The sequence below is a fragment of the Notolabrus celidotus genome, chromosome 10 (assembly GCF_009762535.1).
Source record: "Notolabrus celidotus isolate fNotCel1 chromosome 10, fNotCel1.pri, whole genome shotgun sequence".
Taxonomy (NCBI): Eukaryota; Metazoa; Chordata; class Actinopteri; order Labriformes; family Labridae; genus Notolabrus; species Notolabrus celidotus.
This window is the reverse complement of record NC_048281.1, coordinates 25600108-25614628: the sequence shown is the minus strand read 5'-3', so window position 1 is coordinate 25614628 and position 14521 is coordinate 25600108.

Sequence of the window (14521 nt, the reverse complement as noted above, 5' to 3'; positions counted from 1 at the left end):
CTTGAAGTTGGTGTCAGAATAAAGGTTGAGGAGTGTTTCTGTAAGAACCTAGACAATTGCAAAGTTGTGATCAATTTTATGAAAAATTTGATGATTACAATTTTAGATGTAAATCTTGAGGAAGAGTGGAATTAAATGTGTTGATATTTGCTGTGGAAGGCTTGGCTACAACATTAAAAACACATGCTGTATACTGGACTAATCGCCAAAAACACTGTGCTCTCTAGAAGCTATAGCATGAAGCAGAATAGAGAATTCACAAACATGGCAACAGCTTAACCATCCAGTTTGTTCATAATTTTCAGTGATACAGAGCAGACTCTCTCTGGCCCAATGCCTGCTGGTCTCAGGCCCAGTTCAAAATTGCTCAGCATGAGGAGGCCTTCTCACAGAACTTTCACATAGCTTAAAGGACGCGCACACAAAACACAGCATAGTTTGTCTACAGCCAGAAAAATGAATTCAAACTGAGAAGCTCTGACTCAACCCTGTCATGTGGGCTACATTTACCAAGTTTCACACGGAAGGGTGTCTGTTTACCATTAAGCAGGAACACAATGCCCACGTTCCCTCTCCAACTCCCTTCTTTAAACAACAGAACCGCTCTGGAAGATCACAGCGTCATGGAAAGAGTTCACAAGTTTGCACATGAAAGAAGGACACAAACAAAAAGACTGTGTGCACATGCATGCTCATATTGCCGTGTCTATCTCTGATCTGCACTTCTTGAACTAATCGCTGTGACACCCAGACAGTCTGAGTCAGACAGCATCAGCCACGCTGCAGCTTTGTGTCTAGTGCTGAAATTTAGACCAAGGTCAGAAGCAGAGGCGCTGTTTACTCGGACAAGGGGCATGGGAAAGTGAGAGCAGAGCACTTGCACGCATTAAAGAGGAAAGGAAAGACAGGATAAAGTGCCATTGAAAGTCAGCTACAGTGCTTTCTGTTTTCAGTGTGGGGTGATGGTAGGTCAGGATTCAGATTTAAAAAGATGAGCTGAAGTGTCTTGCTATTTCCTTTAAAATCTTTCTGTAAAAAGTTTCTTCATGGAATTTGTCCCTAAAACTAACACTCTTTCGAACATGTGTGTATCTTTCATGTAAATATAACAAAAAAATCGATAAGAAGGAATTGTTTTGTGGGAGTAAGCATTTCCTGAAGGCTGATCTCACAAATGAAATTTTGAGGTTGCCGTGACCCGAGAAGACAGCACTTTGGCATATTCAGACATGTCAGCCTTGAAACCCAAGTGTGAAAAAACACAAGGATTAACCAAACACTTGGGGCTTCGACACCCACAGACACTCCAAGACAGGTCTGAGAAAACTTAAGAGGACAACTTTGTATGATTCAAGGCTTTGCATTAAAAGGCACTCCTGGAAAAGTCTTGTCTACAGCATTGTTTGTTGATTTGTTGGGCGCTCTTCTGGCGGTTGCTATAGAGACTGCCTCCATTTTCTCTCTGTGGCTGCTCACATAAAGGACTATGTCCTTGTCTCCATAATAGTTACAAATTGAATACTGCACTTTCCAAGGACTCATGTCACCAACTTACAGCAGAGTGAAAGTGTATGAGTGTGTGTATGAGTGTGTGTATGTGTGTGTTTGTGGGTTACAGATAGGAAGAAAGTGAAGTTTGCTTTCGATGAGATGAAAGCAAAGTAAAATGTACTTTTTTTTTTCTTTTTTTTTTTTAACTTAGCCTTGATTTATTTTCTGAATAAGGTGATAGAAAAAGAGATTCCAATACAATTCTAAAATAAGTAAACACGCATAAAACAGTAAAAAAATCTAAACGCTCATTAAAAGGTAAATTTAATGATCAGAAAATGTCGGTGTGGTAACATCTCTGGTATATTTAATGGAATATTGATACGTTCAGAGAACCAACTTCATTGTAACCAAATCTGACTCTAGTAATTGATAGGATCAAAGGCAGATAATCCATCCAAAATGTCTGATTGTGGCTTAAATGAGAAGAGAATTATCAGCAAATGCTATTTACTACATCATGCACGTAGACATTTTCCATTATTTCTGACACTCAGCTTAACTTTGAAATTATGTAAGTCAGCAGAAGTATTTTTGCCTGAAACACTTCTATTTTCGAAATTCAGAGGTATAAAATGCAACAAAGTCTGTGTGAGATATAAGTTGGGGTGTCTGAATGTGTCAAACAAAAACAGAACAGACAAATTCTGTGTCATCTTTTTATACAGGATATGATCATAAACTGTATAAATAATGGATGTAGTATCTGTGAGGTAGCCCATCTGTTTCTGAAGCGCTGATTTGAAGTCAATTGTCGGCTGGAGATTAGAGTTCATCAGACATACGAAACCAAAGTCAGTGTTTAGTCAAGTTTAAGTTAGATATCATGGTTTCTGTGGAATTGATTCCCAGTGTGGACATTTGAATTTAAAGGGATATTTCAGTTTTTTTGAAGTGGGGTTGTATAAGTTACATTACACAAGTGCTCCTGCTAGCCAGAATGAGTGCCGGTGAGCTCTTCCCCTTTAATGAGAAATTTTCCCAGATGACCGGCAGGCAAGCTAGGCAACAATTCTCTGTGGACAGGTACACCTCTTTCGGGTAATTTCACTAAATTTAAAGGTGACATATCATGCAAAATCGACTTTTAAATGGTTCTCTACCTGAAATATGTGTCCCTGGCATGTCCACAAACCCCCCGAGAATTAAAAAAATCCATTCTGCCCGTTCTGATTTCTCCACCTTTCTGTAAATGGATGCTGAAACGAGCCGTTTCAGACTTCCGTGTTTTTGTTACGTCACAACAATATCCAGTCTCAGAGCTCGGAGCTTGTTCAGCCCATAGACTGTATAAAATAATACTGAACCTTTCCTCTGTTTTTCATTACCTGCACACGTGTGCTAACAAGGAGCTTAGGAGGGAGGCATGCTAGTTGTAGGCTGTCTTAATAAACACAAAGGTCGGTTTTACTCCCCACGTCTGCAGATTTGAAGATCTAGTGGATGTTTTTTATTTATCATGGATAAGTTCAAGCCCTAGTTAGCATAGCCACATAGCTACATGTTCGTAGCTGTGTACCAAGACACGCGTCGACATACTGATAAATAAAACAACAAGAAACACTAAATCTGTGACCAATCGTTCAGAAAGGTCCTGCTGCAGGCGCCTCTCCGTCAGGATCAGATTCTGGATCAGATTCAGAGGGTTGAAGTAACGCGGGTCTGTGAGCAGCTGTGTATATTCAGCCAACATGTAAACATTAGATCAACGTGCCGGAGAGCCGAGGCCGCATCCACTTCCTGAGGGGGCGTGGTCAGAGAGAAAACAGCCCATTCTGAGGAGGGCTGAAGAAGAGGGCTTTTCAGGCATGCCAAAATCTGGTTTCAAAGTGTTTTTTTGAGCATAAACTTTAAAGACATGTTTTGGGGACCTCTTAGACCAATATATATTGATGAAAAAAGCGTGATATGTCACCTTTGAGAAAATATGGTCCAGGCACTCATCACGGTGGAACTGCATGCTCTACTAGAAAAAATTGCAGCTCTTGACTTTGCCGCCAGAAACCCCCTTTCTTTTGGCATTATTTTTCAGACGCGAAACCCCATATACAGAGGCTATAGCCCTCACAGCGGAGGTTGCAGGTTCGATTCTAACCTTGACCATTTACTGCATGTTCTCCCCCACTCTCTACTCCCCACATTTCCTTTCTCTCTTCAGCTGCCCTATCAAAAAAGGCAAAGTGCCCTAAAAATATAACATTAAAACTTGTTTGTATACAGCTTCCACCCAATCATTTAGCTGCATCAGCTTATCAGGAGTTAACGTTCTTCAGAGTGTTGTGGCGTCACACTCCTGCTACTTCTTCTACAAATTTATCTTCAGCATTGTTGCCTTGGACACTATTTTGTAAGTTTGTAAGTATAATGTCACATTTTTTTTATTAGGCAGGAAATATAATTGAAGTTTGTCGGTTTAAAAAACATTTTAAGTTTGCCGACTGGTAGCTAGCAGAGCTGTAAGCTAGTATCCAGCAGCATGACTCAGCATTTCTCTTGGTGTGTCAAATTGTGGTCCTATTTTGTGCCTTATTTTCTGTATTTGTTCAATTTTAATTCTTTATGCAATTTGGAATTTGTTACAGTTTTAAAATAATTCAATACACACCAAGAAAAGTTACACCTTGTGCTTACTGTAGGACTTCCAACCAGAGATGCTTGCATTGAGTGAATTAAATGATTTAAACATCGTCACCCTAGCTAGTCAGCAAATTAATTACAAGTAGGTTAAACAAATTAGCAATCATTTTATTACTATTGGCCTGAACTGCCGGTCATAATTTGTGTATTAGCTGTAGCACTGTCCCCCGCCACCTGTCTGAGCTGTAGTTAAGTGATGACTCTGTCATAACGCCATAATGCTACTCAGATGTAAGCAAGTATACGTGATAGATGGAATCACATAGGGTGGGGCAGTTTGGCAGTTTTTTCATAACTACCACAAAACACTTGAGTACTGCATTGAGGTATTATTGCTTCTTTACATTACACCACTGTTCACAGTTAATTTGCACCATAGTGCTGGAAAAAAAAAGCCTTCTGAAAGAGGATATTTATTTGTGAACTGTCCCGAAAAAATGTGTATGTACACAAACACTTGAAATTTGTTACTGTTTTACAAACTGGGTTGGTAAATAGATTACTGACAGATACGTATAAAGTGTTAACTTGATGCATGTCTGAGTTTCTTCATTATGAGCATCATGTTTCATTTGGTGTAAAATCCATATAAAAGACCAAAAGCAAGTTGTTCCATCTATCGTCTATTTTATACTTATTTCCTGTGTTTGTGCCTCTAAATATCAACGCCATCTCACTATGTCACGATGTTCAGAAGTGGCTCACAAATGCACTTGCTCATATTTTCCTGCCACCATTTTTAAGATTCAGTGTTGAGCATTGGATTGAAGAGGCCTGCATGTTTCTGTTTTTGTGAAGAAAGTGAAAGATGGTGTCGGAAGGACTGTCTTAAACTAAATGACAGTTGGTGCTTTTGTTGTGATAGAAGAGCATGTCACCTTGTGAAAATGCTTATTGTGTCTTTAATCATTATGGGATGACAATGGCGGTCTATGACAAAGAAAAGTACACTGAATAAGGCTGTGAATACGCACACGATTCTTGTTAGAATTTTCAAACAATTGAGAGGTGTTTTGTAGGGATTTGTTTGTATGAAGAAAAACATAGAGCCACAATAAACTATTCCTTAAATAGTGCTAAAACAACTTAGATAAAGATGAACAGCCAACTCCAGAGAGCACCTTAAAGCACAATAATGAGAAATATTTCTGATCAACAGGGTGGAGATTAGTTAACAAGGACAGAGCCACACACTAAGTAATACTCTTTTCAGTCATCTTTTTTACTCTTTTGAGAACTATAATTATCCAAATGTGTATCATGCTTTATTAAAGAGACTTGGAATGTTTATTGGGCCACTAAAGATAGATGTTTATATAAAAACACCTTTCCTTAAAAGCAATGGAGTTGTCCCCTGCTGGCCATCAGGAGGATTGCAGATGTAGTGCACTTCAGCACTGATCCTCACGGAGCATATTGTCTGGGGGATCAGATATCTAAAAGGCAAACATGCTGGCTTAGCTTATAAAATTTTGGTAACTTTTTTCCAATTTGAAATGTTTTGCAAAATGGAATTGCTAAAGAATTTTTTTTTTATATGCATATTTTTTTACATTTTCACATATCAGCTATGTGACACATTAAACCTCAGATTGAACAAACACAGCTTGGCCCATAGTTGAACTGCTCTCTAAATGTGGCTAAACAACAACTGCACGCATGTTACTCACACACAACCACACACACATACACACACACACACACACACACACACACACACACACACACACACACACACGATACAATGGTCCGTGGTCTATTTATCTTTCCTTTTGTAACAGTGTTCAAGGTTGGTACATAAACACAAGGTCAGCCTGCTTACAACAAACAAAGCAGCAGATTTGCAAGCTTTTAGTCCAGGCACAAATGACTTTGCTATGACAGGCTTCTATGCTGAGTTGTGTCCTTACATGCTATGATAAAATATTTGTGGGATTTTAAACACAAGTTCTTTGTGTTTATTCTGAATGTATTGTGCTCTGTTTCTTTGTTGTATTTTGCTACTTTTCGTGTATGTTTGTATGTTTGTGTGTTTGTTTTAAATGTTGCATTACAGTGACTTGTGACTACTCTCAATTTTGTAATATAATATAATAGTAGACATTTATTTTAATCTAAATGATGAATAGCTTTCAAAATCAAAACATTTTTTGAATGATTTAATCAGGAAATCACACTGTTTAAGTCACAAAAGTATTGTTCAATATTATATTGTAGATATTTAATACATGTTTTGACCCATTGCAAAAAGTCAGCAGAGAAATTTTAATTGGCAAAATAAGGACAGATTGAACCTGGTTGCTTGAGACCATGCTATACTTTGTATGAAATAAAGACTCACAAATAGCTCTCTCAAGGTGAGGAATATATCAGTGTCAAAGTTGCAATCATAGCCATGACCATTGACCCCAATTTTCTTCCTTTAGAACTACTTCAACAGTATAACAACCTCACAAATTTTCAAACTTTCCAATATGAAGAGGACCATAGTTACTAATGTGAATTTCCACTGTCTCTGCCAAGACATGGAGGAAAGGCTTGCTTCTTTTGCTGCCTTCAGATCCTGGTAGGCAGAGAAAGCATTAGTGCTACTGCATGCATCTCGAAAGTCCAAATGAGATTTTTCTGTATTTAGAGATAAATGATAGATAGATGAAGCCAAAAGAGAAACACCAGATTAATTAAACGTCTTTCAGTTCATATTAGGCAATACGATTCATCTAGGTAGTATGTAATTGATATTTCAGGTGGACATAGGGAGTGATGGGCCACAGTGACATGTAACTGGGGCATGATGTCCCTCAAACTGCAGCCTCTAGACACTATCAGTCAAGTACATGGGAGTCTTGAATCCAGGCAGACTACTTGGCAACCATCTGACTACAAGAACCACCTGTGTGCTGATGCACTATTTCTTTGGTTGCCAAATACTTCTTCATCTTTCGTGGTGCAGAACTTTGAATCGCATGAAGACAAAATAAACCAAATACATTAATATGTGTTTTAAAACAGATATTACGGTATTTGGTTTGTTTTGTCTGTAGTGTAAATAATAAAACACTGTTTTATTATTTACTATAATTGCAATCATACGCAATTGCAATTATACGCAATTTTATTATCATGTTTCTTTTTCTTTTCAAAACAGGTTTTAAGTCCACATTAACAATGTAAAACAATTCTAACCAGTGCCTTGATTTGGGAATCAAATGATCTTGGTTGCAGTGGTGTTTCTTGAGGGTATTTTATATGTACAGTCATTGGACTCCATGCAAATTAGTTCAAGCAGACACTCGTCCTCGACAATAATAATCGACCTGCAAGCTGTAGCCACCCACAAGAAAGAAGAGAACCATCTGGCAGGGCTTTGAAGCTAAACTTGACAGTTAAAAGACCTGTTTATTTATCCATTTCTGCTCACCATCTACAATTTAGCTGCTGTATTGCTTCCTCTTTTACCCACAGGGAGGGCTGGGGGTCATAATAACAGAACATGCATGCTCTAATCTAACATCATGCATTAAAAATGTAGTGGCATTAAAATGAACTTTCTATGACAGCCCTAATTTATGAAGGTATGCTGAGTGTTTGCACCAGCCAATTAAATGGTCTTTTATAATCTGTCCCTTTCTTCATTAAGTCTTTAGATTTTAAACATCTTCTTACAGAAGATAACTCAGAGGCGAGGCGCAGAGTTTGCCACTAAAATTGTTTTTAATATTTCAGATGTTTCCTTGAATTGCCTGAAGGAGTTTTAAGATTTTTCCCACTGATGTCAGATACTTAGGTTAGAAATGTTTAAGAGGCACTTCAGAGGTACAGAAGGTGAACAACGTTTATTTTGTTTACCAGCCATGAATATTCATGACCCAGGTCTGAAAGAGGGTTTGGTTTGTTCATTATTTTCCAAACTTCTATTAGTCAAATAAGTAGAAAGCAGGAATCACCACAGACACAGCCCCTTGCTGTTTAAACACTGTCTCCAAAAAGTTAATCAGCTAGTTTATGAATCAGCCCTTAGCATTGACCAGATAGCCTAACAACTTTTGCTAACTTAGTATGTCAACCCCTAGCCCTGTTTTACTGAAGCAGCAACCTCCAGTGTTGGTAGATAAAAGGTGCATTTGGACCAAGAGTTCCGGGGTCTTTTAGCCCCCAGAACTACTTTCCCCAGAACTAAAAGGTTCCTGTGCCCCCGTTGTTGTCTGCGTTTCGACCGCGAGCTGAAGTCCCAGGTAGATTGTGCAAATCAGGCCAGTGACGTATGGAGAAAAAATATATATGTATTAAATAATATATAGAAATCTTAATAAAAAAACTAAACTAGTATGCATTCCCAGATGCTCCCTCTGTGGTTCAACAACTGTGTAAACTCCACAAACACCATAACTTTCAACCGAAAGTCCCAGGACCTTTGAAAAGTACTACCCCCCAAGCAGGGGCTTTTCAGGGGGGAGATTATCTACCCCTGAACTAAATTTAGACCCTGGTTCCTCCGGTCGAAACGCACATAGTTCAGGGGTAAAGTTCCTGAGGTCAAAAAACATCTAAAGTCAGTGCAGATGTGCGAAAATCTGCAGTTCCTCTGTTGTCCATTGAGGCCAGCTCCAAAGGTTTGAAGATATTAAGGCAATGAGTTTCACATAATTAGGGGCAAAGCTGACTTGACTGACCGGCAGGTGCATTGTAGCAGCTAGCCAGGAGCTTAAAGGCCAGCCTCAACTCCACCTTTTGATAGGTTGACTGCAAGTTAGATTGAGTCAACATTTTCAACATGGCAACCACTGTCAATGGGCTTCAAAATGCTGCCTCAGAAACCAATGGGTGAGACTACATCCATGTTTTCTGCAGTCTATGGTTTGTTTGATTTTTTAATATATATCTAATCTGTTTGATGATTCTAAGGCAATGAGTTTTACTTCATTAGGAGCAAAGCTGACTTGACTGACAGGCAGACGCATTGTAGCTGCTAGCCAGGAGCCCAAAGGCCAGCCTCAACTCCACCTCTTCACCTTTTGGTAGGTTGACTGCAAGTGAGTTTGAGTCAACAATACCAATATGGCGGCCACCACTATCATTGGGCTTCAAAATGCTGCCTCAGAAACCAGTTGGTGAGACTTCACAAATGTTTTCTACAGTATATCGTTCTGCTAGACCTTAATCTACAGAAATTTTGGAACTGATGTCTGAAGACTCAACTGTTCAGGGAACACTTAGGCACTTAACATGACCCTTCTCCTCTTTGTCCTCAGGGGTAGAATGAATCAGAAGGTCTAAAACCAAGCTCTTATTGAATCTTTAGCACTGAATATTGAATGCTGTTGAATGTTGAACAATATTGTTGACTTGAATTATTTGTTGTGATAAGCTGTGGCTACATTATCTTTAAAAAAAAAAATTTAAAACCTGGTACTTCTTCTGGCACTAAATGGCAGAACCTTTGGCCAATCACTTGAAGGACTTTGTCGCACTTACTAAGGTTTTTCCCTCCAGTCTAAATTCTTGCATGTGTTGTACGTCGCTTTGGACAAAAGTGTCTGCTAAATGACATTGTCGAATTGTAGAATTGTAGAACCTCCCCAAAAAAAGCAAGATGGGGAAATCTCTAATGTAGATCTCCAGGTTTCAAAACAGTACTCACTGTGTCTATCTCCAGTTTGTTTACACAATCTGGTTTCTGTCAACCTATATAATTTCAGTATTCACTACCTAACTAGCTCTTAAGCTGATGAGACTGTAAAGACTCAACCAAAACATTAAAGTTGGGACCATGAATTTTTAAAATGAGATGAAAGACGGTGAGGGTAACATAATAATGTCCAAACTCTATTTGCTTTTACAAATAAGTTTTGATAAATAACATTTACTTAACTGCTGATATGTGAAATCACTTTGAATATAGTATCTTTACAAAAAGAAGCCACAAAACAGGTTCCTGCAAATTTAGATTAAAGAGATTAATATGAGTAATTAGTAGATGTATGATTCTCATATAAACAGACTGCAACTGAATAAAAAGTAAGCAGGAAGCAGTGCAGAGGCGGGACACTGCAGATGTAATGTCCTTGTTGTGGATAAATCATGTGTTGAACATATGCCACTGGGACGTGGGCTAATTAGCCAAGGTTGAGTGGGACCCTGGGGGCTGGGGGGTTAACATGTACAGGGAGTAAGGGGGGGGGGGGGGGGGGGGGCAGAGGAGGGAGTGCTTGCCAAGGTCAAACCCATGAGTGTGCACAAGCTACTGAATTCATATGGCACAATGGTCCCCTGGTGCCACTCTGATGGGTGCACTTCATTCACTCCCCTCACGACTTAAGACTGTCTTCACTCTCGCAATGCACACCTCCATTCCAATTATCTCACTCCGCCTGCTCACTCCAGCGAGTCACAAAGGATTTACTCGACAGTAGCTCTGGAAAAAATACAGATGGACGTATAACAGCCATTAAAATGCAGATTGCCTCACCTGACTCCTGTTTGCATATGATTTACCTGCCTGCATCCCTCTCCTGCCCTTTCTTCTACCTTCACTTGTCCTTGGTGATCTGTTCATCTTATCCAAATATATGACACCCGATAAAATAATGCTCCTTTTTCCATATGCAAAGCCTTTACAGAAAACACATGTAAAGCCCTTCATGTGTGTGTGTGTGATGTCATGTGTGGAGAGGCTACTGCTTGAAATGTGAAATATTGAAGCAGTGAAGCAATAATTTATGTCCCTGCTATCTCATTCTTTATTGGTCTCACAGTGACTACAGTATGAATATTTTTGCCTTACAGCGTATCGAGGACAGGGTCATGTTTGCATAAGGAGGTAAATTATGACACTAATAACAATGTCGGCGTGCCAGGAGGAGACAGAAGGGGGAGGTGAGGGGGGCGGGTGGGAAAAGGGGAAAGGAAGGGCTCGGAAAAGACAAAGGTGAGAGGAGAGGTGTCAGTAGGTATAAAAATTGAGGAAATGTAGGAGAATCTGACTGGCCTATTTTCTTTAAGTGATGAATTGCAGAAAAAGAATGAACACATTTCATTCTAATCCCACAAATTTTTCATTTGTCAGTGAGGCATTCATCGTTTCAGACTCGAGCACCTTGAGCAACAATTCTTCCGACTTCTCTTAAGTTATTTACCGGCAGGCGGTGAGTCACTCTGTCTGACTTTGCTTTGCTTCCATGATACTTGAGTGGTTAAAGATCTGTGCGTCCTTGAAAATGCAATGTTTTCTTCTGCCAACCTGAAGATATTGAACTTTTTCTCTTTTTTCCCCCTTTTTTTTAAGCGCTGTGAAATTACTCATCATCCTCTGAGAACCTTACTTCCAGACAATTATCTTTGTATGGCTCTCTGCAGTACTTCTACTCCACTACATGTCAGCGGGCAATCCGCACCTAAGACTGAAACTTTCACACTTCCAACACTAACTTCTTTTTGCTATTTAGCTCCATAAATACTTCTTTTGACATCATTCACCTCATGTGAGGGAGTTTTTATTTCTCAGTTGACTATCTGCATATCTCTTCCATTGTAAAGCTCAGTATCTACAGTGAGTGGAATATCCCGTGCTCTGTTTTTTTCCAGTAGTGATTAATTCCATAAACCTTGAGCCTTCAGAGAGGGTATAGAAAACTTAAATATATAAGAATACGGGCTTTCAAATGAGGAAGTGAGAGAGCTATAGAAAGGTGTTCTAAGGCCATGTAAGTATTGTTCACTTTAACCAAAAAAAACATCTCATCTTCGAGACAGTATGATGTTCAGTTCGGCTCTGATCTCGCCTCACAAGAAAATTATATCCTTGCAGCAAGGCAGCACAAAAGACAAAGAACATAAAAGTATGCCGGTATGGTGTTCACATTATGGAGAACAATTAAAGGCTAATGAGTTAAAAGCAAAGAAAAGTGCATCAATAAGAAAAGGAGCAATATTAAAGAATTTTTCATTGTTAAATAGATGAAGAAAAACTTCATTGTGTTACCTTCAGTTCTCCAAAACTCACATCTCTGATCTGAGTGAGGGGTGTTCAATTTCTTAGAGGAGGAAGCTGATTTATGACAGATTTATTGATTTAGCTATCCAGGTGATTCACTAGCCCAAAAATGTCAGACAAAGAGAGTCATTACCTACATGTATCTGACTTACCACAATGATAATGTTGCTCAGTTGATTCCTGTCTCGCAAAATGAAGTCACCAATAACAAATTAAAGAGAAGGTCAGGGCTGATTCTGTAATGAATCTGTTGAATGACACCAATAAACACTTTGTCAACATTAAAGCCACTGGATACCCAAATCCAGAAGAGTCTTCAAATTATGTTTAAATGCTATGAATTAGAATCTAAAAAGTACAAGAGTTTAGTTTAGTCCATCAATCTAGTAACCAATCAACAACCATTGTGTGTCATCGTCTGACATCGATATATGCCTCTGAGAATGGATGCCAACTTCTCTGTCACTTTCTTATAGCTAATGGATAGCATTAAGCAACTTCCTGCTCTCTCCAAGCAGCGTTTCTGTTCACTGCAAGTACACACTGTCATTTTTTGGCTTATTAAATCCCCTGGAGTACTGCCCTTTCATCTGTTTCTGGTTAGTTTCAGTTAGGACAGTATGTTAACACTGATGCTTCACTTTTGACAGTATGAAGCCAAGAAACCCATATTCTTGTGATTTACTTGCAATGACTGGTTTTAAGTTTGCCAATAGAACACCATGAAGACTCAGATTTGTGAAAAGTAAAAATCTGTCCTCATGAGGAGAAGAAAACAGCTTTGAAAATCCGGTTTTGTTTTGTCTTGTTTTTTATTTTAAGTTGGATCGACCATTTCTGATGCATTCCTGGACGTCAAGAAATCTGACTTTTTTTTCCATTTGCAACACAGCATCGAGCAAATTTTGGCTCAAGTTAAAACTTTGATCTAGCCATTAGATTAAAAGTTACACTTGCATGCTGGTTTGTATTTATGGAGTTAATAAAATTTGTTCAAATTACCACTAATGAGAGCTGGAATGTCAGAAACTAAGATTGCGTTTTGCCTGCTTTTGCTCTCCACAAAGACATTTTTACCTGCAGACACCATGTAATTTGTAAATACTCAGACTACAAGCATACCACAAACAGAGACCTGAACACTTCCCGGATATCTACAATACAATACCTATGCAATATTTATATGCTTGGATCCTATCACAGGAGGTCTAAGCTAATTGGGCATTTAGCATTGATGGCATCATCCTTTGGACAATTTAGAACAGCCACAGGTGTATATAGACACCATATGTCTATTTTTGACTGCACGCTGTTAGTGATCTATTTTCATTTAGTCGACTTAAAGCTGGGGTTGGTAGTCAGATTTAGATACACTTTTTGTTATACTAGTTAAAATGATCTTTATGTTCCGATGGCAATCAATACATAATGTGTTCTTAAAAAAGAGGGGAAAAAAGCCGCTATCTACAGCCTGAGTAAACCTGTGAAAACATCAACCAATCCCTGCCATCAGGGGCCAAATTATGAAACCAATCAAATCCCGTCCTGCCGTTCTGCCCGCCTCCTGCATGTACATTTCATGTTTGTTTGTGTTTTTAACTTTCACTATGATAATGTTTTGGTGTTTTCTTACCGCTGAGTGAGACATGAGTTGACGTAGTGCAAAACACAAACAAAGTGCTGAGGACCGGTTTTGAATCAGTCACGATCATATGGTCGCGAATCAGCGGCACTCGTGCATGTGAGCGGGGGCATCGTTTTGGAGGAACTCCCCGAGGGGAGGGGGGGAAGGGTTAAACGGAGTCCTGAGGAAATGCTACATTCAAATTCATGCTAGTTTTCCGTGACTACCAACCCTAGCTTTAAGGATTTAAAATCATCACCCTTGCTAGTTGTCACCAGAATTAATGAATAAATGATTCATACTTTTGTGGATATAGGTCCTAAATGTCTTTTTCCAACTGTTCATACAATGATTTTATTTAAATGTCATAATTAAAATAATTAGTGAGCTAGCTTAATGTGCACAGCAAGTTTAGCTAATTTATGTGCTGCAGCTTTAATTCATCTGCAATAATATTTACGTAAAGGTTCTGTCTGTGCTAGAATAAACGAAGGTGCAGAAGCAAAGACATCCAAGTGTCATAGGGTAAATATTCCGAATCACAACACAAGGCAGAAGCCCAACTGTTACTCACTTACAACTTGGGCAACAATTAGAAGCATCTCAGCTGACATTGTACTTTGAGAAATGATCCAGTATTGAGCTTATTTAAATTTCAATCTGAATAGGCTATGAAGGATTTATTTTCTCTCTGATTTCAGAAGATGCTCAGTGAA